The sequence below is a fragment of the Ailuropoda melanoleuca genome, chromosome 10 (assembly GCF_002007445.2).
Source record: "Ailuropoda melanoleuca isolate Jingjing chromosome 10, ASM200744v2, whole genome shotgun sequence".
In the NCBI taxonomy this organism is placed as follows: Eukaryota; Metazoa; Chordata; class Mammalia; order Carnivora; family Ursidae; genus Ailuropoda; species Ailuropoda melanoleuca.
Window position 1 is genome coordinate 77,503,353 of NC_048227.1, and position 26,134 is coordinate 77,529,486.

A 26,134-nucleotide genomic window follows, 5' to 3' on the forward strand; every position below is an offset into this window, starting at 1 on the left:
AAAAATCCACGCCCACGAATGTAGATTACGGGAGATTACTGACTCTATGAAACGATCCAATGTCAGAATCATCGGCATCCCTGAAGGGGTGGAGAAAAACAGAGGTCTAGAAGAGATATTTGAACAAATTGTAGCTGAAAACTTCCCTAATCTAGCAAGGGAAACAAGCATTCGTGTCCAAGAGGCAGAGAGGACCCCATCCAAGCTCAACCAGGACAAACCTACGCCACGGCATGTCATAGTGCAATTCGCAAATATTAGATCCAAGGATACAGTATTGAAAGCGGCCAGGGCAAAGAAATTTCTCACGTACCAAGGCAAAGGTATCAGGATTACGTCAGACCTGTCTACAGAGACCTGGAATGAGAGAAAGGCTTGGGGGGGCATTTTTAAAGCTCTTTCAGAGAAAAACATGCAGCCAAGGATCCTTTATCCAGCAAAGCTGTCATTCAGAATTGATGGAGAAATAAAGACGTTCCAAAATCGCCAATCATTAACCAATTTCGTAACCACGAAACCAGCCCTACAGGAGATATTAAGGGGGGCTCTATAAAGGTAAAAAGGCCCCAAGAGTGATACAGAGCAGCAAGTCACAACCGATACAAAGACTTTAAAGAGAAATGGCATCATTAAAATCATATCTGTCAATAATCTCTATCAATCTAAATGGCTTAAACTCTCCCATAAAACGCCACAGGGTTGCAGATTGGATAAAAAGACATGACCCATCCATTTGCTGTCTACAAGAGACTCATTTTGAACCCAAAGATGCATTCAGACTTAGAGTAAGGGGATGGAGTACCATCTTCCACGCAAATGGACCTCAAAAGAAAGCTGGAGTAGCAATTCTCATATCAGATAGACTGGATTTTAAACTAGAGGCCATAGAGAGAGATACAGAAGGGCACTATATTATTCTTAAAGGAAGTATTCAACAAGTGGATATGACAATTATTAATATATATGCCCCCAACAGGGGAGCAGCAAGATACACAAGCCAACTCTTAACCAAAATAAAGAGACATATAGATAAGAACACAGTAATAGTAGGGGACCTCAACACCCCACTATCAGAAATAGACAGAACACCCTGGCAAAAACTAAGCAAAGAATCAAAGGCTTTGAATGCCATACTCGACGAGTTGGACCTCATAGATATATATAGAACACTACACCCCAGAACCAAAGAATACTCATTCTATTCAAATGCCCATGGAACATTCTCAAGAATAGATCATGCTCTGGGACACAAAACAGGTCTCAGCCAATACCAAAAGATTGAAATTATCCCCTGCATATTCTCAGACCACAACGCTCTGAAATTGGAACTCAACCACAAGGAAAAACCTGGAAGAAACTCAAACACTTGGAGGCTAAGAACCATCCTGCTCAAGAATGACTCGATAAACCAGGAAATCAAAAAACAAATTAAACAATTTATGGAGACCAACGAGAATGAATACACAACGGTCCAAAACCTATGGGATACTGCAAAGGCAGTCCTAAGGGGGAAATACATAGCCATCCAAGCCTCACTCAAAAGAATAGAAAAATCTAAAATGCAGTTTCTATATTCTCACCTCAAGAAACTGGAACAGCAACAGAGGGACAGGCCTAACCCACTGACAAGGAAGGAGTTGACCAAGATTAGAGCAGAAATCAATGAATTAGAGACCAGAACCACAGTAGAGCAGATCAACAGGACTAGAAGCTGGTTCTTTGAGAGAATCCATAAAATTGATAGACCACTGGCAAAACTTGTCCAAAAACAAAGAGAAAGGACTGAGATTATTAAAATTATGACTGAAAAGGGAGAGGTCACGACCAGCACCATTGAAATTGCAAGGATTATTAGAAACTTTTATCAACAGCTATATGCCAAAAAACTAAACAATCTGGAAGAGATGGAGGCCTTCCTGGAAACCTATAAACTACCAAGACTGAAACAGGAAGAAATAGATTTCTTAAATAGGCCAATTAACTATGAAGAAATTGAGTCAGTGATAAACAACCTTCCAAATAATAAAACTCCAGGCCCAGACGGTTTTCCTGGGGAATTCTACCAAACATTCAAAGAAGAAATAATACCTATTCTCCTAAAGCTATTTCAAAAAATAGAAACAGAAGGAAAGCTACCAAACTCATTCTATGAGGCTAATATTACCTTGATCCCCAAACCAGGCAAAGACCCCCTCAAAAAGGAGAATTACAGACCGATTTCTCTAATGAATATGGATGCCAAAATCCTCAACAAGATCCTTGCTAATAGAATCCAACAGTACATTAAAAGGATTATCCATCATGACCAAGTGGGATTCATACCTGGGATGCAAGCATGGTTCAACACTCGCAAATCAATCAATGTGATACATCATATCAACAAGAAAAGACTCAAGAACCATATGATCCTCTCAATTGATGCAGAAAAAGCATTTGACAAAATACAGCATCCTTTCCTGATTAAAACCCTTCAGAGTGTAGGAATAGAGGGTACATTTCTCAATCTCATAAAAGCCATCTATGAAAAGCCTACTGCAAGCATTATTCTCAATGGGGAAAAGCTGGAAGCCTTTCCCTTAAGATCAGGAACACGACAAGGATGCCCACTCTCGCCACTATTATTCAACATAGTACTAGAAGTCCTTGCAACAGCAATCAGAAGACAAAAAGGGATCAAAGGTATCCAAATCGGCAAAGAAGAAGTCAAACTGTCTCTCTTTGCAGATGACATGATACTCTATATGGAAAACCCAAAGGAATCCACTCCCAAACTATTAGAAGTTATAGAACAATTCAGTAAGGTGGCAGGATACAAAATCAATGCCCAGAAATCAGTTGCATTTCTATACACGAATAACGAGACTGAAGAAAGAGAAATTAGGGAATCCATCCCATTTACAATAACACCAAAAACCATGCGTTACCTTGGAATTAACTTAACCAGAGACGTAAAGGACCTATATGCTAGAAACTATAGATCACTTTTGAAAGATATTGAGGAAGACATAAAAAGATGGAAAAATATTCCATGCTCATGGATTGGAAGAATTAACATAGTTAAAATGTCCATACTACCCAGAGCAATCTACACTTTCAATGCTATCCCGATCAAAATACCGAGGACATTTTTCAAAGAACTGGAACAAATAGTCCTTAAATTTGTATGGAACCAGAAAAGGCCCCGAATCTCCAAGGAACTGTTGAAAAGGAAAAACAAAGCTGGGGGCATCACAATGCCGGATTTCGAGCTGTACTACAAAGCTGTGATCACAAAGACAGCATGGTACTGGCACAAAAACAGACACATCGACCAATGGAACAGAATAGAGAACCCAGAAATGGACCCTCGGCTCTTTGGGCAACTAATCTTTGATAAAGCAGGAAAAAACATCCGGTGGAAAAAAGACAGTCTCTTCAATAAATGGTGCTGGGAAAATTGGACAGCTACATGCAAAAGAATGAAACTTGACCACTCTCTCACACCATACACAAAAATAAACTCCAAATGGATGAAAGACCTCAATGTGAGACAGGAATCCATCAAAATTCTAGAGGAGAACATAGGCAACAACTTCTATGACATCGGCCAGAGCAACCTTTTTCACGACACATCTCCAAAGGCAAGAGAAATAAAAGATAAAATGAACTTATGGGACTTTATCAGGATAAAGAGCTTCTGCACAGCCAAGGAAACAGTCAAAAAAACTAAGAGACAGCCCACGGAATGGGAGAATATATTTGCAAAGGACACCACAGATAAAGGACTGGTATCCAAGATCTACAAAGAACTTCTCAAACTCAATACACGAGAAACAAATAAACAAATCATAAAATGGGCAGAAGATATGAACAGACACTTTTCCAATGAAGACATACAAATGGCTAACAGACACATGAAAAAATGTTCAAAATCATTAGCCATCAGGGAAATTCAAATCAAAACCACACTGAGATACCACCTTACGCCAGTTAGAATGGCAAAGATAGACAAGGCAAGAAACAACAATTGTTGGAGAGGATGTGGAGAAAGGGGATCCCTCCTACATTGTTGGTGGGAATGCAAGTTGGTACAGCCACTCTGGAAAACAGTGTGGAGGTCCCTTAAAAAGTTAAAAATTGAACTACCCTATGACCCAGCCATTGCACTACTGGGTGTTTACCCCAAAGATACAGACGTAGTAAAGAGAAGGGCCATATGCACCCCAATGTTCATAGCTGCATTGTCCACAATAGCCAAATCATGGAAGGAGCCGAGATGCCCTTCAACAGATGACTGGATTAAGAAGCTGTGGTCCATATATACAATGGAATATTACTCAGCTATCAGAAAGAACGAATTCTCAACAATTTGCTGCAACATGGACGGCACTGGAGGAGATAATGCTAAGTGAAATAAGTCAAGCAGAGAAAGACAATTATTATATCATTTCTCTCATCTATGGAACATAAGAACTAGGATGATCAGTAGGGGAAGAAAGGGATAAAGAAAGGGGGGGTAATCAGAAGGGGGAATGAAACATGAGAGACTATGGACTATGAGAAACAAACTGAGGGCCTCAGAGGGGAGGGGAGTGGGGAATTGGGATAGACTGGTGATGGGTAGTAAGGAGGGCACGTATTGCATGGTGCACTGGGTGTTATACGCAACTAATGAAGCATCGAAGTTTACATCGGAATCCGGGGATGTACTGTATGGTGACTAACATAATATAATAAAAAATCATTAAAAAAAATCCCCTTTGATTTTCTCATTGGTTGGTTTTCATTTATTTCCACATGTCAATCCACAATCTTCTTGACTGTTTTTATAGTCTATCATTAATATATTGCCTTTTACTATTTTACCTTTTTACTGCTTATTTTACTATTTGGCCTTACTCTTTGCCTTTCACTATTTCTTTTTGGAAGGGTATTTGTTTTTGTACTTGAATTTTATACTAGTTTATCAAGTAGGTTGGAATAGGTCTTAAATTAAGAATCATTCATCTAGTTCTTCTGAAAGATCTTTGGTAGAGTGCAAAGCCTATCACCGAAAAGAAGCATTTCCCTGCAGCTGAACTCCCAGAGAGAAGTAGGTTGGTTGTGTATCATTTTGCAATCATTTTATAAATAGCCCACCCTTCAGCCCTTTGCACAGCTGAGATTATAGCTTAGAACTGCTACCCAGTGAGACCTTATGACAGAATTTCCTATGGTTTTATTTTGTTTTGATGCATTACATTTCTAAAATATTCTCTTTGGCTTTCTTACAAACAGTCCTACATTTAGATTAACTTGGAGTTGACATATTTAGATATAATTATTATTTAGGCTAGCATATAATATTAATTGTTTTAAAAAGCATTCTAGACCTATAAAAATGATAGATTTGTACGGGTAGAAAGAAATGATAGTACAAATCTAATATGGGCTGTTAATGTTGCAGAAATAAGTTTAAATACTGAAATTAATAGGTCCTTTTATCTTGCCATTAAAGCCTTTTTGATTTACACTTGAATAAATGTGTCACATTTGAAAATGACAAGGTTATTATTTTCTCCTTTTAAGAATCCAGAATATTTCTTATCTTTATTTTTAGATACCTCTTAGATGTGTTGAATTTGGGGGGATATTAAGATAAAAGTTGCCAAAGTTTCTGAATCAAAGGATTAATGTACTAGGCAATGTTTTCAAGGACAATACGATCAGGAAAGATTAAAGGAATTAGAAATTACTTTGTTAAGGGAGAAAAAAGAAATAAGAATATGTCAGATGATATCTCGCAAAATAAGTCAATCAGCTATACCAACTCAATCAGCTATACCAACTGGAGACCAACTCCAGGCTGAGCTATAGAACCATGCGCTTTTGTGCACCCCTCTGCCTCCATTGCAAGAATTTTATTATCGAATGGAGGAAAAAGAGTAATTGTAAAATAACTGAGAAGTAAATTGACAAAATCATCATAAACATAAATTAACTATCCCAATGAAAGGATTATGAAACCAACAAGCACCCAGATCAATGATCAATCAAACAGACACCATATAGCATCACTGAGAATTTTAGCCTGGAAAAAATGTTAACGTGCCTTCAACTCAGGACCTACCTTGGCTTAAAAAGAGAGAAAGGGGTGGGGTGGGCAGAAAACAATAAAAAGTCTTGGGAATGTTTAACCTTGAGCAATGTAGAAATATTTTCCTCACTAGCACCCTGGAAATACGTCCTTAGCCTGCACTGAAGGCATTATAAGCAATAGAAGTTTCATGAGCCTCAACCCCACACTGCTATCAAGATGCTGTTGAGGGCATCTTTCCCAGAATTACTGAAGCCCCTCTTTGTGCAGACCCATGGGAGAAATTCCTCTTCGTTGTCAACGCCAGGAATAGTTGTGCTGCCCCTGAACACCTGGCTCATATGATCCTGTGGACACTAACTGGTGTAATTAATTGCATCTCTCTCTTTTGGGGTTGGCACCGAAAGGCTTAGATCCAAATTTATGGCCTTCCTCTGGCAAGTGGACAGAGTCATACACCATGTGATTATATGCTAAATTTATCTTATTTTTCCTACCCTAATTTTTCTCTGTCCTGATTTTCTCACCTAGTTACCTTTTTCTCTTTGGTTCTTCTTATTGTAGTACATGCATTTTACGAATGACTTTAAATTCTTTCTAGAATCTAGTGGTGTATAACTAGATACAACCAATTAAAGTTGAATAGATAATTACTTGTTGCTGTTCCAAATTTTCACATTCTGTACATATCATTTCCTTTCCACCTGTCCACGTGGAAAAAACTCATTCTCTCAGGCCCAGCTGGAAAGCGGAATCCGCTATGCAGACTTTGCTGACTGCCATACCCTTGAGGAAGAAGGGACCACTTACTCCTTTGCATCACACTGAACTGAAACATTTCTTTACATGTCTTTCCCTCTAGAAATTACCCTTCTTGATGGGAGAGACTCTGTTATTATAGCCCCCATGCCAAGCACCATAAGTTTATGTTGGAAGGAAGGAAAGGAGGAGGGAGTTAAGAGAAGAGAAAAAAGGAGTGAGGGAAGAAGAAAGAAAGAAGGAAGACATTGAAAACCTGGAGACAAAAGAATTCAACTCAAAAGGGAGGAATACTGCATTTATGATCAAAGATGGAAGGATATTGTAAAAAAAATGTATCTTTTATTGCCCTGCTTTGTTTTTATTCCTCCAATCAGTTGTTTCTTGCTTGTTCCCTCCATTCCTTCCTAATGCCTGCAAATAATTTTTGCTAAATTGAACTATTCTGAAAAAGCCATCTAAAATATGATATGAGAAGCATTTTAAGGAGGAGAGCACTGTGATTTCACAAAGAAAATGAGCTAACTCTTTCTCTCATTTCCACCTGTCTCAAAGGTCCTAGCTGGTGAGGTGCTGCTGAGCACAGCTGGGCTTGACACGTCCCTCATTTCACCTTCTCTACCCCAAGCTAAGCTTGATGATGCTGCACACCTGTCCAGCTAGGTGCTTTGTAATCAACAAAATAATGCCTGAAGAAACGAGGAAGATGGCTGGGAATAAAGGCGCCTCTGGGCAGAGCCCTCATAATTCATGATCAGAAATTCTACTTTTACCCAAGAGACTTTCAGGAGTCTTCCCAGACTTCTGAGAAGACAAGTGACTTAATTAAAAGCAAAGTCTTAATGAGGATGCTTTCGCCGACCGAGCAGGAAGGCGAACTGGAGCTGGGGAGGCTGGGGAGTAGGCGGACACATCATCGCAAGTCTCTAGGTATAGACCTAGCCTCTGAGTTATTAAGTCTGGGAGAATCCCTTCAATGGATTGATTTTGTGTTGAAATGCAGTTTGTTGCCTGAGGTTAGGAAGACCTTTCTCTTTTCAAATTAAGTAAACTGTGACAGCTGAGACTTTCTTTTGAAACAGTTCTGGAAAGTTTCTCCCTGAAATTTGAAAGATAGCTCCTCTCTCCTTCAGGGTCATCCTTATGAGGCCACCAGCAGCATCAGTGGGGAGGGTGGAGAATCTGGGGAGGGCAATCCAGTGTGACACCCCAGAGAACAGCCAGGAGGACAATCTTGAAGTAGGTAACTTTCTTCTTCTCTTTCTGCCCCATCTCCTTCCCATCCCACCCTTAGCTCCTACTCAAAAATGCTCTCAACAAGGCTTTGATTTCCCCACGTTTTTATATCTCTGCCTGAACTGTCCTTGTGTCCTTCTGTGGTAAACAGAATTCTGAGATGCTCCTGCAAGATTCCTGTCCCTTGGTGTACACACCCTCTAAAATCCCTTAAGTATGGGTGAGATTATAAATACAATGAATTTAATTCTCAGGATTATCTTTCATTATATGAAAAAAGTAAAGATCCAAAAACTAGTTGACTCTGAGTTAATCGAGAGGAAGATTATACTAGGTGGGCCTCACCTGGAAGTGAGCCTTGAAAAGGGATTGAACCCTTTGGGAAGGCAAAACTGGAAGGGAAAGAATCGGCTGGTTGTGAAGAGACAAACCGCCATGCTTTGAAGAGGGCCCCATTGAAGAAATCGCAGGCTGCATCCAGCAGCTGAGAACAGCCCCTGACTGACAGCCAGCAAGACCAGAGAAACCTCAGTCCTGCAACCACAATTCTGCCAACCACCACATGAGCCCAGAGAAAGATCCCAAGCCTCAGATGAAAACACAGCCGAGCCAACAACTTGATTTCAGCCTGGTGAGACCCCACCAGGAGAATCTACCAGGCCACACCTAAAATTTTGATCTGCAGAACTATGAGACAATAAACAGGTGTTGTTTTAAACCATTCAGTCTGTGATAATTCATTATCCAGTGATATAAAAATAATACACTTTCTATACACTATCTCCTACTTCCTTGCACTGAATAACTTGAACAACCCCTAAGATCCTGCCGGAGGGTCACCCCATGAGTGAGCCCATCCCCACCCCTCTCCTCCCATTGCTCCAACCCTCCCCCAAAACAGGCCAGGCTAAGTGCCTCTTCTTTGTTCTCCTGAAGCAGTGGATCTCAAAGTCCCCAAGAAAATTTTATGGGGCCCATATGGACAAAAATATTTTCACACTGATGCTACACACCATTTCCCTTTTTTTACTGTGTTGTAAGCAGTGGTGGGTAAAACTACGGGAGACCAACGTGAATCCAGGCAGTGACACCAAGATATACCAATGGTATTCACTGCTATGTACTCTCAGTAAAAAAAATATTAATTTTGTTACATCTCAGCCTTCAAATACAGTCTTTTTAATTCTGAGTAGCAAAACGGGATGTACATATAAAGCACTCCTGCTGCATATCAAAGCTTGATGGTTGCCTTAAAGATCTGCATGATGTCTGAGTCGAAAGCTGGGCTGGGTGGTTTTTTGGGTTTTTTTCATGGAATACCATTTTTACTTGAAAGAATAACTGACAAACTATGGCTCTTCAGCCCTGTATACTTGGCAGGTGGGCATTTTCTCAAAAGTGAACCAAGTTAGCCAGTCACTACAAAGAAAAACGATTGGTAGTATTTCTTGCCAATAATAAATTTAATCTTTCAAGGGAAAAATAGAATTTCAATAAACATGTATCAGCCACTGCACATTTTACAGCTTCCTAATTCTTCAAGATATTTCTAATCAGTGATTAGACTAGCTCAATGATAATATTAATGATCTTTAAAATATCACGTATTAAAATATGTCAACATTTGAAAATTCTGCATAACTCATTGAAACAGTATTTTCTGAAGAACCACTGTACTGTGTTGTACATTGGAAAGAGATTAAATCAAAATACAAAATATACCAGGGGAGTTCAATGCAAAACAGTACAAAAAGTTCACTGATACAGCTTCGGATTCCACATGGCACCTAACCTAGAAGAAACTATTACTTCAATTTTGATGTATTATCAAAGAAGAATATACCCAATAATCTGAAAAGGCTGTTCCAATACTCCTCCCTTTTCACGTCTCATACCTGCATAAAGCCAGTTTCTCCTCATATTTGTCAAACAAAACAACTTACTATAATATATTGAATGCAGACACAAATACAGGGATCCAGTTGTCTTCTATTAATCCAACTATTAAAGAGATTTCCAAGAACGTTAAATAATACCACTCTTACCAGTACTTTTTTAGTGTTAGAAAATAGTTATTTTTCAGAAAAATATTTTTAATGTGAACAATGGGTTTATTCTTTTTAAATTATTAATACATATTTTTAATTTCTCAATTTTAATTTCTAATGGATAGATTGTTAGATAGCTCATATAAACCAAAGCTCTGCAGAGTCCTTATTAATTTTTGAAAGTATAAAGTAGACCTGAGACCAAAAAATTTTGAGAACTGCTGTCTTATACTCCTATTTGGGGATCTGTGCTATATTGAGATTATCTTTCTGGTGTTGTATTTCTATTTGGACAGTGAATGCCTGCTGGGTACTCTGACAATCGAAGTGTCTTTGTATCTCAAGAACCAAGCACAGAATTTAGTATACAGTAGATGCTAAAGAAATATTTGCTATTGAGCTTCAAGGTCACTGTGGTGCAACCCTTCCCCACAGAACTAACAATTCCATTGTGGAGTTAGGAAACGCACCCTAAAATAGAAAAACTGTACATTCTGCTTTTATTAAAGTGCCACATGGGTTATAAAGACAGAAATAGGAACATTCAGAAATTTGTGAAGATAAAATAACCAAAATGCCTTTATATTTAACAATGATTATAAGACGAACATATTTGAAAATTCTAGGTCATACAAATATTTCAAGAAATATTTACAGCAAAGTTCCATTTAAATTAAAAGAATTTGAACAGTCTTTTTGTTCTTTCTATACTTACAACACAAAATTATACTTGACTTTAAATTGTGAGGACCAAAACTCTACCACCCTGAAAAGCATCTGGGATACTAGAAATACCCAACCATGATAAAATAAAAATAAAATTCTGTTGCAAATAAATGCATCAACATAAGGGAGAAACAGATCATAATTTGAAGTTACCTGTAAACACTGAGCTCAAAATGGAAAAGTGAGAGTGTTGCTAGGAGATAAAGTAAAAACAACCACCTGTTTCTACAGTCAAAAGCATTTTATCCATTTAATGTATTTTCTTTCACTTTTGTGATTGCTCTAAAAGACATTCACACTAGAGGCGTGATTTGGGATCTGTACCTGAACAAAAGAATCTTTTATAGAGGGGAATGAGTTTTGCTCAAAGATGCTATAAAGGAGTCTTTCATTGGCCAAGATAAGTTATTTTTACTGATGATAACTATCTGGTCCTTAAGCTTGCAGCAGCCTGAACCAGTCCATGGGCCCCAATAACTGGGCAACAGGTGTTTCCCAGGCCACCAGCCAAGAGCCACAGCGGGGTCACCCTCAGAAACAAGAGAACAGCAATTTGTGACTTGGCTCCATCAGCTGGCTCCCTGGAATGCAGCACCTCCAAATCCCCCCCCACTCTAGCTCAGAGAAAATACTTAGGTTGTCCTGCACCTGCTGCCCTTCCCAGCTGCTGGCTCATGGCTCCCAGTCCCCTGACCTATCCCCAAGAATCCTGGAGTTGCTTGTGTCTGCCCTGCTGCCCTCACTCTCTCCCAGGGAGGCCATATGGTTCCCCTGAAAATGCTCCCCCCCTTGTTTACCCTGTTTGAACTGGTCATTTCTATTTTTATTGTCCAAAGGTTGAAGTAAGAAAGTAGCTCTGCCTAGTGTGTTCACTATCACCAATAAATAAATAAATAATAAAATACTTTTCTTTGCCGCTCATGTGGTTTTTGCTATTGTTTTGTGATATATATATTGCCTTTATCGCCTTACTCTTCTAAGGATTCTGGCATTTGTCCACAGAGTTTCAGGCCTTACAAATCCAGCAACATAGCGCGATGCTCTTAAACAAGTGTCATGGTTCCCAGTTAAGGCTGGTGGACTCCTGAGATCTCCAACTGCTATGGACTGAATTGTGTGCCCCCCAAAATCGATAGGTTGAAGCCCTAACCCTTAATGTGATCAGATTTGGATTTGGGGTCTTTAAAGGCATAATTAAGGGCCGTTAAGGGTGTAAATAAGGTTAAGTGACGTTGCAGGGGTGGAGCCCTAAGCCAACGGGACTGGTGTCCTTATAGAAGAGGAAGAGGCACCAGGCATTCCTCACACAGAGAAGAGGCCACGTGAGGATACAGCAAGAAGGAAGCCATCTATAAGCCATGGAGAAGGGTCTCACCACAAACCAGCCTGCCAGCACCTCAATCTTGGCCTCCCAGCCGCCAGAACTGTGGGAAAATAAATTTCTGTGGTTTAAGCCCCCCAGTCTATGACGCTCTGTTATGGGAGCCCTAGCAGAGGAATGCACTCACCGAAATGACTGCACACGAGAGAGCCAAGAGCACAGGAGGGCCTGTTACAATGGAAAACATAATTTAGAACATTTCTGGAAGACCGAAGATGGATAAAAGCGTATTGGTAGATGAAACAGCTGCGGAGCACACAAACCTAATTGTAAGGAGGCAGCATTCAAGATGAGAAGGAATCTGCTTGTCTGACCCCTGGGGGATGGAAATGAAAAGTGACATTTTCATCATTCCCCTCAGTCCCACACCAAAAGCAAAGACAGAGTGAAACAGTAGAGAGGAAGTAAGTCTTCTAGCCTAGTGGATGTCGGTGACCCAGATTTAAAGCCTCTCACGTGAGAGTCTGTGCTCTGACAGGCTTCTTACATGGGTACCAAACTATACTGTTGGATGCAATTCTTTTAAACTGTTAGTCAACACTTCCAGTCCCACTCTGCAGAATTTTTAGGCAGAATTCATCCTCAGAAAAGAGAATTTGAGTAGAAAATCGTAAACAAGAGCAGAGAAAATTCATTTTTAGTCCTTCTGACTTAAAGACAACCAAAGTTCATCAGGCACTGAAACAGCAGCATAAAAGAAAATGAATAAACAAACAAAGACACAAACAAACAAAAAAACTGACACTGGAATTGGAATAGAAATAATCCATGATTCATTCCCCCTTCTGTTTACCCTCCTTCACTGACTAATATAAGAAAATAAAAATTAAAACAAAAAAAAAGAAATAATCCATGAAAAAGAAGAAAAACTTTCTAAATAAATGTATCCACTTAAGATGAGTCATAAAATGAAAATAGGATGCTATTTAAAAAAAAATCAACAAAACCCTCTTGTATTAGTTATCTATTGCTGCGTAACAAATGACCACAAACTCAGCAGTTTAAAACAGTGCCCATTTATTATCTGTTTCTGGCCATAGTTCAACTGAGCCCTCTGTTTAGGGTCACACAGAGCTGCAGGCATGGTGTTGACTGGACCATGCACTAATGTGGAAGCTTAACTGGAGAAGAATTTACTTCCAAGGTCACAGATGTTGTTGGCAGAATTCCTTTTTTTTTTTTTTCCCCGATTGTAGGACTGAGGACCCTGGCTTTTTGCTATGTCAACTAGGGTCACTTTAGCTGCTAGAGGCTGTTTACAGTTGCTAAGGGCTCTTTGCACTTCTTTGCAAAGAGAGCTTCTCCAATATAGCCACTAACTTGATCAAGCTAATAAGAAGGGTCTATAGAGCACGATGAAATATTTTATGATACAATGTAATCAGAAGTAGCTTCCCCTCCGTGGCCTAGAAGCAAATCACATACTCAATGGGAGGAGAGTATGGAAGGGTGGGAATATCAGGAGGCAGGATCATGGAGCAACCAGCCTAGAATCTGTCTGCCACACCTCTGAAAGATTAAAATTTTGGCTGCTTACATTTTAATAATTCTTTAGAAATATTACTGAACATAATTACGGAATACAATCTTTAAACTCCCAGAATATCAAGAAAAAGAAAAAAAAAGAACATATGAGAGAAAAGGCAAAACAAACTAAGGAGGTTTGATACCTGAAGAACAAAGATACAGAGTTCGCTTTGGGAGAAGATGCAAGTGGGAGAGAAGGGATGTAGGAGAAGGAAGGGCATGAATAACTGTGGTAAAAATGAAAATATCTTTTGTTCTTGTCTTTATGTGTTCTAGGAGCCTGCAGGGGGGCCATTTACTACTAATTATATGACCTTACACAAGTTACTTTTCCTCTATACTCATCCATAAACTGAAGATAAGAATACCTCCCATCACATCACTTCTGAGGACAAAAGGAAATGATGCAGGTAAAGCACCTGGCACAGGACCTGGTTCAGAGTGAACTCAGCTAACCTGGATGCTGTATGCCGTGCTTCTGCAAATCACACACTTGCTAGAACCTTCAGTAAGGGCCCAGAGACTGTTTCCACATCTTTGGGAATTTGCATTTGCTCACACCAGAGTGAGCACTGCCTCTCCTCCCAAACTGGGGGGCTGGGGGGGGGCGGTGGTTAAAGAGCAACTTCAGGTCTTCTGTGAAAATAAGACCACCACCAGGGAATGTTTTGAACTATGACTTTTGCCATTACTGAAAGATCTGCATGCATGGAGAAATGAGGAGAGCACCTACCAGCCAGACTCTGCACCATGGTTCTTTTTTTTTTTTTTTTTAAAGATTGTATTTATTTATTTGACAGAGATAGAGACAGCCAGTGAGAGAGGGAACACAAGCTGGGGGAGTGGAAGAGGAAGAAGCAGGCTTCCAGCAGAGGAGCCTGATGTGGGGCTTGATCCCAGAACGCCAGGATCACTCCCTGAGCCGAAGGCAGACGCTTAACGACTGAGCCACCCAGGCGCCCCATCTGCACCATGGTTCTTAACATGTCCATTTCAAAACCAGCTTAAGAGCCTCACCCCTTCACACCCCCCAACACAGACACATCTATTTAGAAATTATAGACCTAAAAGAGAGAGAGAGAGAGGCCCCTATACCCTTTTGTAAAAAAAATAGAAATTTCAAGTACATTTGAACAGTGATGCAAATATACATTTTGCAAACTAAGACAGTAAGAATAAACAGAAGTAAAATCTACCTCTGGAAGGAGATGGAGACATACATTTGAAATGAAGTTGAATCAGGGTGTTTTAAAAAAATTTTTTTCTTTTTTTTTGAGCATAGTTGACCCACAACGTTACATTAGTTTCAGGTTGTACAGCATAGCGATTCAACTTCTCTATATGCTATGCTATGCTCACCACAAGCGTAGCTGCCATCTGCCACCATACTAGGTGTTACAGTATCACTGAACACATTCCCTAGGCTGTGAATCAGGGTATTTTTAGCTGTGAATTTAGCTTACAGAACACCTGACATACCCTCTTTTGAATATGGAAATGCTGATTTCCCTCACCACTCCAGCATGTGCACTCCTTCATGTTTACTTTATCATCAAGTTCTTCATTTACTCAGAAAATCAGTTCCCTGGGGTGGCATTGCCACCCCATCTCTCGTAATGCTCACGCTAGTCTGACCCGTGGATACAGGCTGCACCCTGCCCTGGAGACCCCTCACCACACAGTGTTCTCAGGTCCTCTAAAGATGAGTGTACAGTTCCCTTCTCTCCTTTACCTGAGTATTGTATGTTTTTTAAATTATTTTTTAAGTAATGCATGTATATTTTATAAGCAGTACAGAAAGGAACAAAATTTCCTTCCCTTCTCCTTAAACATTGAAATCACTGCTATTTCTGGTGTACCCTGAAAAAAAAATTTACATCTGCATTATTTTTATCTTTTGTTAACACAAGACAAATAGTAATGAGACACCAAATGATCAGACCATTTTAACATTTATTAAGATAAAAACTGTCACTTAACTAAATAAATTTTATCTGAAAAATAGTGCTTAGAGCACAAAGTATAACAGATTTTCACGTGTGGCTCTTAATTCCTTCTGTATACCCGTCCCATCTGAAACTGAAGGGGTCTTGATACACGGATATGAGGAAACTAGCCATTTTCTTTTCTGGTTAGAAAAGTCCAAATAGAACTGCCTGGTAGTTTGGGGAACTCTGGCAATGAAACTCCACTCAAGCAGTCTGATATTATTTGAGATGTCAAAAACCTTGGGGAAATATTTCCCTAGGTCATAGCGGGATATAAATAGCCCCAAAGTAAAACAATAACAGCAACAGGACATAAAGGCTTTAAGTCAGAAGTGCTGAAATTCATCCGTATTTTTCTGGGGAGGTTGAGGAAATACCTTGCTATTCTACTTAATCTGGTACAGGCTCAGTGATTTTTATTATAAATAAAGATAATAAAACCTCTCCTATTTACATCATATGATCATTACAGCATTAAATGAAATACTAAGTCTAAAAATTCTTTCAAAGCCAAAAGTCATCATTGTCATCATTACATTCTAAACTTTAGTAGCTTGTTTTCATGTCCACATTGAATTTTTCCCCAAGAAAAAGAAAAAATGATGGTATACCGTGAAAACCCTTTTTGTATTTATGAATAACCCTATCCCAAGAGAGATCAAAAATAAAAACAAACAAAATACTACAAATATAATTTATTTTTGCCTGACTTATAGTTGATAATACATATGCACAATCACGTCAACAGCTTATAAACACCTCACTGGAGAGAATGTCAGGCTTGTAAAACCTTATATTGAACTTACCCATTAGTAGCCGATAATTATGAAAAGAATACACTGGTTCTTAACCAATAACACCTTTTAAATTGATATTTTTATTAGACAGTAAATTCAATATTGAATCCATCGATTCACACACCACGTTTGACAGGATGGCAGAAACACGGCAAATAGAAATAAGGTGATCTAATAAAACAGTTTTTGAATCTCAACCTTGTCAAAATTGTTAAAATAATATGTAAACAAAGGTTTCTAATTCTAAAGTCTGGCAAGTTGTCCCTTTCATCGTGATGAATAAACCAGCACGTGTTGTTATTCAAATTCTGAAGCATAAGTTGAACAGAATGCAGTAACATCACAGGATTCTTATCAATTTGACAGGTTCTCTGCCCCCACCCTTTCTTCATTTTACAGTGATTTACCATAAGAACATCTATCAAGTGATGAACAGCACAACACCAGAAATACACTTCTGGAATGGAAATGTAATAGCATCATTTGAATAGGTATACACTCAATTCTCAGTTTCTTTGCCCTTGGGGAGATAGAATAGATACATGAAGTCGTAAAAAGGACTATAATTTCAAAGCCTCTTGTTATCAAACCCATTCATCATCACCACCATCTTGATTAAAAAAGACAAAAAAATTTCAACGAGGTTAACTTTTCTATGCCCGACACAAAACAATAACCAGAAAATGTCTCTGCCTCAGAATTATTCAAATATCCATGAGAATCAGTTCTGGCCCCTTTTCTTTCATTTCATTCTCTTGAGTAAGTGTTAGTTCAAGCAGTTGACATGCTAGACAATGGAGGAATCTGGACCAATCAACCAGATAATTGTTGCTACCATCAAGGAAGCCAAGAGAAGAAGGGCCAAAATCCAAATATTTTTGTCCTCTCAAAACCTGTCCAAACAAAGCCCTGAGAAAGTGATGCAGCCTCGATTTTGAGCTGAGGTGGATGCTAAGGTGAGACCTCAGCTGTGTTGTTTTCTAGAAAATGGGGGAAGCCATGATCTAAGTGTGGGAAGTAGGAGACAGGGGATGAGGTTCTCTGTCCCTTTCCCCTTACACAAACACACACACACAAACACACACCCAAACACACATCCGAAGTTGGATATTGTGGAAGGAAACAGGGCCCATTGTGAGAGCCATTCTCACAGCACAACGTGCCGCATCTTGTGCCCTCCCTTCCACCCATAAGCAGAAAATCATTGAGGCTGGACTTTCCAACTGACTGCCCAGCAACAGACTAAACTAGCTGTCCTCCCACCACATGGCTGGGAGGCAGATGCCTCAATCCCAGGGAAGGGTGCAAGTAGAACTGGGAGAGGGGGAGGGGGAAGTACACAATTCTGGCATCCTCCCATCCCCATCAAATAAGCAGGGACTTCAGAGCCTCTTTGAACACATCCTCAGACTTATGAAATGACAAAAAGGCACACTCTTGGCAGAACCAAAAAAGTACCCCATCCGTTTTCTGGGTGTGAGTAAAAAGCTGACCCAATGGTTGCAAAAGAAAGAAGGTTTGGGGATGGAGCCTGTGGAGAAACTTCACTTCTGGGTACAGCATCTTTTCCTTTTCTCTCCTTCTCTGTAGCTGATGAGGAGGTTTGAGAGGACAGCAAGCTCCTCTCTCAGACCTAGCATCCACTTAGGATCTTAATAGGAAGATACAGAGGCAAATCCATTATCCTCTTTTTCCTGCTTGGGCCTTGTGAGTGTCAAAGGGAAGGAACAAGAAGGGAGAAATTCCATACTTGGGCCCTTCATCCTACAATGCAGCCTTTTCACAAACACAACTTTGGGAGAGAGGCAGGTGTGGGCCCATCCCAGGGGAGGGGAGCCCTCACAACCACAATCTTTTACATGAGAAAGGATTTAACTCTGCAAGGACTAAGGAGAAAGGGGATGGAACAAAAAATGATTCAGAACCATCAGAGAAGGCTGGCTATACCTGACACTCTTCTCTTTTTCATGAAAGCAGAGCTATTTCTCTAGGGTTGAGGAGCTCTGATGTGAAGGCTGTACGTGTGCGTGGCCAAATGAGAATGTTCAAGCCTGCTGAAATAAATCAATGTCTTGGCCTCCTCCAGCGATCACATAAACAAATGTGCTCTGAAAAATATTATTAAAACTCACAGCCCCAAGAAATTGTAGGTTTGCGTTGGTGAAAGTAATTACAGAACTAATTCCATCGTGTCACTGCAAATGCCTTCAGCCTGGTAACCTGTTGACATGAGAAGAATGGCTATCAGTGAAAATAAAAGCAAGTTTCCTGCTTTCTTGAGTTTACTTTGGACAAAATGCTTCCTTCCTTTGTTAAATTGCAGGATTTTGCCCATGACGGTCAATACAATAAATGAGACAGTCTCTACCACATCTATACTCAGGTTCTATGCAAAATAGGTACACAGACTAGTGAGGACAAATAAACAGGTACTACTGTTGGGCAGAGAACGCCTTAGACCAGTGGGTCCTAAGCTACCTGTGCATCAGATCACCTAAGGAACATTTTCAAACTACAGAGTTCCATCCTCCACCCCCAGATGTCCATGTGAATTCTTCTGTCTAGGACCAAGGCAGTCATGTTTATTCAAACTAAGAGTATTGATTCAACATGCAGTAGATATTTACGGAGAGCCTATTATGAATCAAGATTATCAGCATATAGCAGTGATAACAACAGTAATCTCAACTTTTATGGAATTTACGTCTATTGAGGGAGAAATGCAGTAAATAAGTAAAATATATAGTGTGTTAGTGGGGCTCCTGGGTGGCTCATTCGGTTAAGTGTCCGACTCTTGATCTCAGCTCAGGTCTTGATAGGGTCATGAGTTCAAGGCCCTGGATACCTAGCATGGAGCCCACTTAAAAAAAATTATATATATAATGTTAGGAAGTAATAAGTGCTAGGAAGAAAAATGAAATGGAAGAGAACAGGAAGTTTGGGAGGGGCACAATTTTAAACAGAGTAGCCAGAAGGTGACTATTTTAGCAAAGTAGTTTTAGCAAAGAAGTAAAAGAGAAAGTAGTAAAAGTAAAAGTAGAAAGCAAGCTAAGAAAAATCTGAAGGGAAAGCATTACAGTAGATGAAACAGCATGTGCAATAGTCCTGGGGTAAGAATATGGCCAGCCTCTGTTCAAGAACAATAAGGCGGCACTGCATGCTGAATTGAGGGAGGGCAGAGGAAAATAGGAGATGAAGGCAGAAAAATAATGAGGGGTCTTGGGGAACGTACAGACTTTAGCTTCTACTCTTGGCAGGTCTGAGCCAAGGAATGATCTGATCTGCAACCACCATCCAGCCAGTATCACTCTGGCTACTATTGAAAATAGACTGAAAAAGAGTTAAAGGGGAATGAAGGAGACCCCCCTGGAAATCTTTTGACATCACCGAGCCCATAGTGGCTTGGACTAGGGATGGTAGCCACGGAGGTGACAGAACATGATCAGAATTGGGATATATTTTTAAGGCAGAGCCAACAGGATTTCCGATTGATTGGGTAGGGCTGTGAGGAAAAGAAAGGAGGCAATCATGTCTTTAAGGTCTTCACTTTCACAGATGAAATTGTTTTACTAAGATGGAGAAGACTGGGGAAAGGACTGTCAGGGAGAAATATTAAGAGGCCAGTTCCAGACATGCTGCCTTTGAGTTGCTTATTAAAGTCCAGGTTGAAGCACTGAACAGGTGGTTGGAACAGAGTTCAGGGGCGCATCTGTGCTGGAAACATAAATTTTGGCTTCATCACCATATGGATGGTATTGAAAGCCAGGAGTCTGGATGGCATCTGCAGGGGGCTGAGTTAGCTAGAGAGAAGAGGCCCAGGGACTGAGCCCGGGTCACTGCACTTGGAGGTCGAGCCTCTGTGGTAGATGTGGCAGATCCAGATTTCAGTAAAAGATTTGTCTGTTTCCCTTCAAGAGAAGGCCAGTATCAAGCTGACTTCACTCATGACACAACTGGGTTCAAAGCTGTAAGAAAAATTATCACTCCATTCTGTGGATGGAAAACTTGAAGGTTCTTATCAGCCTTTTAAATCACTGCCTTGCAGAGATCCATGAAAGTATACATCCCATCCCCTTCTTCCTAACTGAATATTGACTAAACTCGGGTACCCCACTCCTTCCTCCCACAGCCCCGTGCCTCAAGTAAGCTCCAGGGTTGGTCCTGGCTGGTCTTAGGATAACCTCATTCTCCCTTGTTCCCAGAATGGAAATGGGACTTTCAGTCAAGGAGAAATGAGAGGTTTACCAGGCTGCTGCTAGAAAAACCTCATAGCTCTCAAGAGAGAGCCACAGGCCTTGCTTCCCTCTCCCTGGGGTTTCTGAAGGGAACACTAGGAACTATGTCCTGTGGCCATCTTGCACAAATGCTCGTTGAGAAATTAATAATAATCCCCGTGAGATGCAAATCTGAGAAGCTGGCATACAGTCAATGGAGCTTAGAGACAGAAAACAACCCACAGAAATGAAGTGTGGGGTTCAGAGCAAATTAAGGTCAGGATCCAAAGCCTGGTCGCCTGACTGCCAGGCCAGTTCCCCTCTACACCCCGCGGCCCCCCAGCTTGGTGTCTTTCAGTACTTACTCTGCACCTTTTGGTCAGGCCCAACGCTCTCCTGAGAACCCCTAATTGGTGTTTCCACAATCTGCTATGAAATATGGCCTTCAACAAACAGCCGGCCGAGCCTGTGACGGAATGCTACAAGGAGTCTTCCTTTATCTTTCAGCAGAAAAGATCAAAGGCTCTGGAGGATGCGGATAGAATACAACTGGCTTGCCTGTCTTATTAAAACATTTCACGAGTTTTCAAAAACAATTAAGAACTAGATTATGCCCTCAGTCTGTGCGTGTTATTTTTGTTTATATCACCAGAAGCTGTTTATCCATCCCAATCAGGGGATTCAAACCAACAAATCTAACCACAGGGAAAGAGAAAAACACATGGAGATGGGGAAAAGTTATAAAACAGGCCCTACTGTCCTCGGATAAATTGGAACATTGCTTGGAGCTAGGAAGAAAAGGAGTCAGGATCTAGGACGGGATTGTGCCCAAGGAGGCAAAACAGGGAGGGAGGCCTGCTGCCCTCAGAGGACGGTGTGCATTTTTTAATCATATGCAAGCAGCGAGGGTGAGTAGGGAGGGAGCACTTGGTTACCATGCGGAAAGCTATCATCTCCCATAATCAGAATAATGAACATTTATATGGTGCTTAATATGTGCCAGACTCGACTTACTACATGCAGATGATCATATTTAATTTAAGACATGTTTGTGGGTACACACACACACACACACACACACACATCCAGAAGTATATAGGGTAACTTCCAAATTCTATTGTTCTTTTTTTTTTTTTTTAGATTTTATTTATTTATTTGACAGAGAGAGAGCACAAGCAGGAGGAGGAGCAGAGGGAGAAGGAGAAGCAGACTCCCTGCTAAGCAGGAAGCCCAACACGGGGCTGGATCCCAGCACCCTGGGATCATGACCCAAACCCAAGGCAGACACTTAACCACTGAGCCACCCAGGCGCCCCATGTTCTTTCCATTTTAAAGAGACACAGGAGGTTAAGGAACTTACCCAAGCTCACACAGCTGGTGAGCTGCAGAGCTGGCTTCAAAGTTCATAGTCCTGATCATTGTGCGCAAGTCTCAGATACCCCTCATTTTGGAGCACAGTAAAGGCCCCTCCTAAACCGGCCAGACACTCTGTTTATCCTCATCTCTTGGGCTTCTCACGTAGCACACCACATTGAACTTGTCCTGGTCCTCCCACACTGGGCCTTTCAAAACTATCTGCACACACTGCTGGTTTCCCTGGAATAAATACCTTCCCCAGTTGAGCCTGGTCAATTCCTACTCAGCGTTTGGGCCCCATCTCAAAAGTCTCCTCCTCTGGGAAGCCTCTCCCAGCTTCAGCAGACTCACGGGCCTCTGAGCTCCCACATGGGCTCCTGGAACCCATCCTTTCCCCTGGGACAGCACTTATCTTACAGCATTGATTTCTCTGCTGTTAAGTCTGTCCCTCCCACTTGACTCTGAGTTCTTTGATGAAAAGACAATATCCCCACATCTCTGCACTCCCAACCCCAACAAGCCACCTAAAATACAGTAAGTGCCAAACAGTACGGAACTGTTGGACAGATAGATGGTTGGATGGATGGATGGATGAAAGATGAAAATATCTTTAACAGCTATATGGAATTTTTCACCAAATGACTAAAATACTAGATCCCAGGCTCTGTTCTATTTGGTAAGGGGAGTCATTTCAAAAGTATTTTGGAAGTAGGGAGGCTATAAATTATAACCTTTAAAATACTACATATAAATGCTTTGGACAGACACAGATTTAAAAAAAAAAAAGCCACCATGCAACTAATTTATGCATGGGCAGAGAATCCAAAATCTCAATACATCAAATGGCAAGCCAGGGGCATGGGCACCATCTCTGAGTGCCCTTCCACACCTGTGGCCATATTTCAGGCCCGGAGCCAAGCCTCCCCTGCCTTCAGGTCCTTTCCCTAAAAGCCACACCAAGCAGCGGCATCTGCCTATGGGCATCCAAAGCTGTGTGAAATGATTGGTCAGGGCAGAGAAAGCCTAATGGTTCTGCTCACTAGGGCGGTGATGAAGAGGACCCTACACTTCAGTTATTTATATTATCCCATACTTGATCAACAACAAAAAACTCAGCTTTCCAAGACAGGAAATAAAAAACACCTTTTACAATTTTTTCCTGCTCTAAGTTACTCTGGTCTAGATCACTTCTGAAATTCCATTCTGAACTTGAAAAAAATTGACGCTTCCATTGAAGTGATATTATGGTGCTTTGTTTTCATCTTCAAATTTCGCTGTGGAAATGAACACATCAAGGTTATAAATCACTTCGGCATATTTCACAGAGCAAGAATACCTTGGGTTACACATCCTAAGAAGGTTTTATATGCCATATGTGAACACTCGTGAGAAAGTGACTTCAATTGCCAAGGACCAAAGGATGAGTCACTTAACCCATTACCTCTTCTTTCCTAAGAGTGCAACAACAGGTAAAATGCCTTAAAATCTGCCTAGAAAGTTTTGTCTATGCAGCTGGCATATCTTCCTTAAACATTTGGCAGTTTCAACTAAAGACTCTTGATAGCCAGGCTGTTCAAGCAGGTGGCTGCTTCAGATGTTAACGCCACAGAACTCGTAGCCAGTAAATGATCGAACTCCGTGATATTGGTCCTCATCACTCAATGCCTTCTTTCCCTTTTAAGGTCATTCATTTTAAAGTGGTCACCTTTGTATTTAAACTAATATTTATATTTCCCTTTCATCAAAGCATTTTACACTGAGTGTTTTTTTTAGGTCTGATGAATTCATGAGGCACTCAATCAGAAATAGACACCAATAAAATACTCAAAAACTCCAAAAATACAGCGTCCAGGGGTTACAAATCACTCAGAAAAACCCAAATTTTTAGAACCACTATTGGATGAAATTTTACATTTTGTGCAAGAAAGTTTTCAAATGGAACCATTTTTCTTCTGTGGGTGCCATGAAGCAGCTGTTCATGAGACAAGAAGGCTATTTAGAAGAGTGATGTGAAGCTTTAATTAAAGCCCGTCTGCTGTTTCACTGTTTCAGACTATTAAACACAGTTTGTGTTATTAACATAATACTTGGAAATGTAATTGCCTTCAGGTTTTGTTTGTTGAGATGCAAGCCTGCCACTTCTCTACGCTGCCTTCTTTTTATCCAGATATTCTCCAACCAGTCTCAACTTAGATTAAAAAGGAAAAAGTTCAGATTCACAAACCAATAAGGGAATCAGTGATCCATGAATGAATGAAACAAGTTAGAGGCTAACTTGCTCCATAATTATAACTACATTTCACATGGATCAGAATCATGTAAGGAATTCTCAGCTAAATAAGTGTTCAGGAAAATAAAAAGGATTTGTTGATTAAGCAAGTTTGGCTGTATTCTTCTTCTACCTGTCCTCTATCATGGAAATAATATATATTAGCAAGTTAAAGGCTCTGAGAAGTCCTGAAGTTTTCTTACATCACTTAATGTGTAACTTTGCGTTTCTGAACTTCTTGACTCTGGGAAACTTCTGTCGCTCACTAATTATCACAGAACTAGTCACTGAAGTGACTGAAGTCACTGAAGACACAATCAAGTAAAGGCTAATTCAAAGTGTTAAATTTTTTAAAAAATGACAAAAACCAGAAAAATATGGGTAAATAGTTACTGAATACTTTTACATCAGATTTCAGACAAATAAAATAAAAAAACACAAAGAAAAGAAAATGGAGGGCCTGGGTGGCTCAGTCAGTTAAATGTCTAACTTGGTTTCCACTCTGGTCATGATCTCAGAGTTCTGAGATGGAGCCCTGCCTGGAGCTCCACGCTCAGTATGGAGTCTGCTTGAGGATTCTATCTCCCCCTCTCCCTTCGCCCCTCCCCCCAACTCATGCCCTCTCTCTCTCAAATAAATAAATAAATAAATATTTAAAAAAAAACATATAAAGAGGGGCGCCTGGGTGGCACAGCGGTTAAGCGTCTGCCTTCAGCTCAGGGCGTGATCCCGGCGTTATGGGATCAAGCCCCACGTCAGGCTCTTCTGCTGTGAGCCTGCTTCTTCCTCTCCCACTCCCCCTGCTTGTGTTCCCTCTCTCGCTGGCTGTCTCTATCTCTGTCGAATAAATAAATAAAATCATTTAAAAAAATATAAAGAAAAAGACTACTAACATTTGACTACATAAACATTAACGTACCCATACACCCGAAGATTTTATTTTTTTAAAGATTTATTTATTTATTTGAGAGAGAGAGAACATGAGTGGGGGGAGGGGCAAAGGGAGAGGGTGGGAGAGAATCTTCAAGCAGACTCCCCACTGAGCATGGAACCTGCCATGGGGCTCAATCCCATGACCCTGAGATCATGACCTGAGCCGAAATCAAGAGTTGGACACTTAAGCAACTGGGCAACCCAGGTGTTCCCACCGTAAGATTTTACACAAAAGTAAATGAGTATTGGTAAAATTTGACAGTCAAGACCCTTAAATATAGAAAGAGCATTAAAAATCAATAAGATACGTATACTAGAACAACGAAGAAAGAGCATCAAATTCACAGAACAAGAAATATAAATTGCCAATAAACATGAGAAAGTTTTGAGTTTACTGATATTCAACAAATGCAAACTAAATAATAAGATGCCATCATTCTTTTGCCAAACTGGCAGCAACTGTCTTAAATATGATGCTTCGTACTGAAGTCCAGAGACTGGGGAATGCCCTTGCCCTCCCCTCACAGAGCATAAACTGAACAACTTGTCTGAAAAGTCATCATGCTGTATCTTTTGCACATTAGTTCCCTTTCTAGAATTTTATTAAATAGATTTACATATATAGTTTATCATACTATTTTTTTGCAATGGAAAGTGTACACATCTAAATATCTGAGACTAGAAAAAATTATTAAATAAAATAACTAATATAGTGGGAAATATTCCATGATGCTCTAAAGAGTTTCCCATATCTTATGAAAATACGCACAATATAATAGTCAATGAAAAAAAGCAGAATCATACTGGTTAGATCTCAACTGCATTTCAGTAATTATATACATATA